Here is a 4,730-nt window from a genome sequence, read left to right on the forward strand (position 1 = left end):
TGAAAATCTTTAGTGGATGATTGTTTTTCAAGTTTCTCTTTGTGTATCTGGGGGAGGGAAGAGGGATGGTGGGAGAGAGGGAGGGAGAGAGGGAGGAAGAGAGAGAGAGAGAGAGAGAGAGAGAGAGAGAGAGAGAGAGAGAACACTTGCAAGCAGGAGAGCCAGCCTCAAATGCCAGGGGGAAGAGTCAACCTCGAATGCAAATGTGTGTGTGTGTGTGTGTGTGTGTGTGTGTGTGTGTGAGAGAGAGAGAGAGAGAGAGAGCCTCAAATATAAATGCCAAACTCCCACACTGACCTGTTTCCAGAGCTATCTAATCAGCTGGCCAATAATGCCTAGAAGAGGTGAAGATTGCCCAGAAAGGCAAGAGCCATCCCTTGCTATTTCAATGACTGTTCATGTTGGCAGCCGTTTCAGAGATAGAAAATGCTGGGTAGAAGGGAAGAAATGCTCCTTCCCATTGGTTATTCTTCTGTAATGGCAAAAAGTCTGCTAAAGAGAGAGAGGTGTGTGTGTGTGTGTGTGTGTGTGTGTGTGTGTGTGTTAGGGATAAGGGAACCCCACAGACAACTGGTACATTGGCTGTTATTTATTTTTATTAACTGGATCCAGGGAATAGCTGCCTTGCATTGAGTGGACTAGTAATTCAGGCTTACCAGCTACCAGCTCTGGGATAACAACAGTGGTAGTGATGATGGCCGCTGCTATCTACTGAACGTCTGGTGTGAGCTGGGTGCTTCCTCACATCACCTACTTACACACAGTCTAATGCAGTAGGCACTGACTTCGCCTTTGCTCTATATGCAGTGAGCTATTGAGGCTGGGATAATTTCTTTGTCTAGTGTGATCCAACTAATATACAGGCGTATCTGAAATTTGAAAGTAGGTTGGTGGGGTTCATGTGCTCAGATCGAATCTTCAGCAAGATAATATTTTAAATGGGGCTTTCTGATGGTGATTAGGTCATGAGGGTAGAGCCCTTGGTAACTAGGAGAAAGATGCAATGATAAACAACAACGTGCCACCCAGAACTTGATGCTGCTGGCATGTTCTTGGGTTTCTAGCATCCCAAACGGTGAGAAATAATTCTTTTTTTCTACAAGCTGCTCAATTGATGGTGCTTTCTTTCAAGCTGACTGACTGACGTATTGCTTGACCCAGGAATGCCCACAATGTACACATATGTCAGTGTCACATTAGGCTGCTAGAAAAAGTAAGATATTTCATGCCCAGTTCTAGTGTTATTTTTTTTTCTCCATGAAAGATGCACTGGATCATAGAGCAATTCAAGGATAGGGAGAAAAGGCTACTGAAAGTCATGGCTGGTAAAGGAAGGAGCTCTGAAGGGACATATGCAAAACCGAGATGGGTTAGGGCTAGAGAACAAAATCACCGCCTGCTGCCCGCTGCACACTGCACACTGCCCGAGGCTGCTGACAAATGGCCTATGACTGCCATGTCCTCTAGCATAGCAGAAAAGGCAAGCCCTTCTTTTGAGTAGGAGGGGGCTGCATACTTTTATATTAAACCAAAATGTCAGATCTCTATATCTGATTAAAGACAACACAGTTGCTTTATGAGCTCCCAGTGATCATGTCCCCAACCGTGTGATTTTTCTCTGTAACTGTATTGCATCTATGAACTTCCTCCGATGCCTATTAATTAGCAGAAATAGAGAAATATGCCACCAGATTAAAGGTGTAAAATATACCCTATTTATTTTCCTCTTTCTCTTAATTATCGTTTTCGAATTTAAATTATACAGCTGTCTATCAAAACGTGCAAATAAAAGATTCTTACCTCGACGCAAAATAAGGTATCTGGGCATATAACCAAATTGTATGCTTATTGTCAATAGACTTGATTCATTTCCTCATAAAGAATCTATTTGACTTTTAGATATTAAAAAAAAAACACTATCATATCAGAGGAATGAGCACTGGTGCCATTTACATGAAATGTACTAAGCAGTCGAATGAGACAGACAGAAAGTCGATTTGTGTTTGTTTAGAGCCGCTGGCTGCGAAGAGAGATGGAGATTGAGAACTGATAGGTGTGTGGTTTTGAGTGTGTGCACCTGAGAGAGGGTGCTGAAATATCCTGAAATCAAACTAGTGATGGGGGGGGGCATCTTTTATTCTCCCCTCAGTCTCCCACAGCAGATTTGCATGTGGTTGTACTTGTGTTTACAGGTCTTTCTATAGCAGACTCGCATGGTTGCGTTCAGTTACTTCATGGTGACACCCAACTGTTTATATCTCATCTTTCACGAAGAAGTTGGAGCACAGCCAGCGATTTAAATCTTACAGAGTGCAAGGCGAGACTGTAAATGACTGTTGCTCTGCATCTAAATTTATCTCAGCCACAAAGTCATCTGTTTAACACCAAGAACTGCAGCATAAAGGAAATTGTACTTGAGTAACAATGTCCCATCTGTAGAAAATCAAAGTCAATTACACCAAAACCTCATTTAATCTCTGTCCCTTTTGTTGAGGACCAGGCAAGTCAAAAGGACAACCCCTTTAGGCTTTCTTTTGTTTCCAGTTGTGAAATGAATGAATACACCCAAGAAATACATTAAGGGAGATCACATATGTTAAAGAAAATAACAGAGTGTCTAGCATATGGTAGCTATGTGATAAATAAATGATACAGTAGTTTCTTAATAAATAGAGGGGAGCCGTTTCCTGCTAAATAAAAACCAGGCTTCTGCTCGAAGCCGCTCACTAATGCATAATTATTATTTCACTGTATGAGAGATTCAGGGTGCAGTTTGTGACTTTAAGTACAATTTGCTTATTGGGGGTGGGGGCAGAAAAATCATTGATTCTCTTTAGCACCTACGCCTTGTGAGCAAGGAGAAAAAGATGCCCCATCTCGATGGTGGATGTTGGAGTTTTTAACCTTCTGCTCTCTAATCTCCTGTGAGACCTGGTGGAAGGTTTTTTAATTTTCACTCTTCTGTTTTGAGGCCTACATATCGAGAAGATGAAGAAGTAAAATGTCCTGGGAGACAACAGGGCTTTCCAACTTAGTGGCGTCAGCCTTCAAGCTGATCTGAGACAGATGTCGAGTGCCCACTACCATGCTAAACTGCTTTGACCTGCCACGGTTTTGGATCACAGAGAGATTTGAGAAGACACAAAGCACAACACAGCAGGCCACCCTTGGATTTTTATTAAATACCCTGAGCTGACAAGCAACTAACAACACCTTCCTTCAACTCAGGATGTGGGGGTGGGGTATGGTGGGGATAGGGGCTCAGGGTTTCAGGGGGGTTTATGGCGGTCTGTGGGGAGGTGGTGAAGATTTCCAAATCATGTTCAGTGAGTCCTGAGAACAGACAGAGTCTGTAATCCTCCTAACATCTGAGAATGGCAGCTTTTGTTTTAAGGTTAAATAGATAAATGGAGCTGACCTTCTGTGGGTGGAATGAATCATACATCTGACCACTGCTTTCATTCTTGTGCAGAACTTCATGAATCATGGGCATCAAGAACATGCCAGGCTGAAAAGGACCCCCAGAGGATTGGCACGCATCGTTGGCAATCATTGAACAGAACAGCTCTTTCTGGTTCTGATGGAAGGTGTCAAACTTACAGTCAACAAAGGGTTGAGAACCGTTTCAACTGACCCACACAGTAGCCCTCGGCACCATTGGGGAGTCCAACTACCACTTCGGGGTCACATATGTGGGGACGAAGTAGCTGAGTCCCACAGAGGCGTTGCCCGTGCTGGTGGATGACATGGACAATAGTGGCAGCATCAATGCACAGGTCACCCACCAGCTGAGCCCAGGTCTCATGTCCAAAAGGGCCATCCAGATCCAGCAGTCCAAGTTCGTGAACTGGCAGGTGGATGGCGGGTACTGTGGCTCCGACTTCACGGCTGCTGTTACCCTGGGCAACCCAGATGTCTTGGTGGGTTCAGGAATCCTCCTGGCCTACTACCTCCAGACCATCATACCTTGCCTGGCCCTAGGTGGACAGTGCGTCTATCACAGGCCGCCTGGAGAGGAGGGAGGGCCCTGTCATGTTTCTAGCTGGGAAATACACACTGAACAACTGGTTGGCTACAGCAACGCTGGACCAGGCTGGCAGGCATGCGACATATCACAAAACCAGTGACCAGCTGCAGGTGGGTGTGGAGTTTGAAGCCAGCACCAGGATGCAGGACACCAGTGCCTCCTTTGGGTATCAGCTGGACCTGTCCATGGCCAACTTCCTCTTCAAAGGCGCTGTGAACAGTAACTGGATCCTGGGCACCATGCTTAAGAAGAAACTTCCGCCCTTGCCCCTGACACTGCCCCTTTGCGCCTTCCTGAACCGCCGCAAGAATAAGTTCCTGTGTGGCTTCGGCCTCACCATCAGCTGAGCCCTCCTGTCCTTCCTCTGCAGACCACCCCTGGGCCAGCTGCCTCTCCCCTCCTCTCCAGGAGTTGGGGCAGTGGAAAGGAGCGAACCTACCCCGTGCCCGAGGATCCCCAGCACCAGGGGACAGTGTCCAGGGGTTCCCGGGATCCCCGGGGTCCTGGAGGGAGTTCTGGGATCTGAAGGGCATTCGATTGTGAGCACCCAGGCAAGAGGCGCAGAGGCGGCCAGCAAACCCCGGGGATGTTCCTGTCTCTATCCATCGCTGGGAAAGTTACCAAACCTGGCCTCTTTGTGTTCATTCTGGGACTCGAGCTCTATTCCTCAAGTTCTCACAGAAGCACTTTACTGACTGGGCCA

General features: G+C 46.5%; 1 pseudogene; it reads left to right on the forward strand.

Annotated features, from left to right (window-relative positions):
* Positions 1–1,264: 1,264 nt before the first annotated feature.
* Positions 1,265–4,389, forward strand: LOC110300194 (mitochondrial import receptor subunit TOM40 homolog; annotated as a pseudogene).
* The last annotated feature ends 341 nt before the right edge of the window (positions 4,390–4,730 follow it).

The sequence above is a fragment of the Mus caroli genome, unplaced genomic scaffold (genome assembly GCF_978045245.1).
Source record: "Mus caroli unplaced genomic scaffold, Mus_caroli_1 scaffold_10, whole genome shotgun sequence".
NCBI lineage: Eukaryota > Metazoa > Chordata > Mammalia > Rodentia > Muridae > Mus > Mus caroli.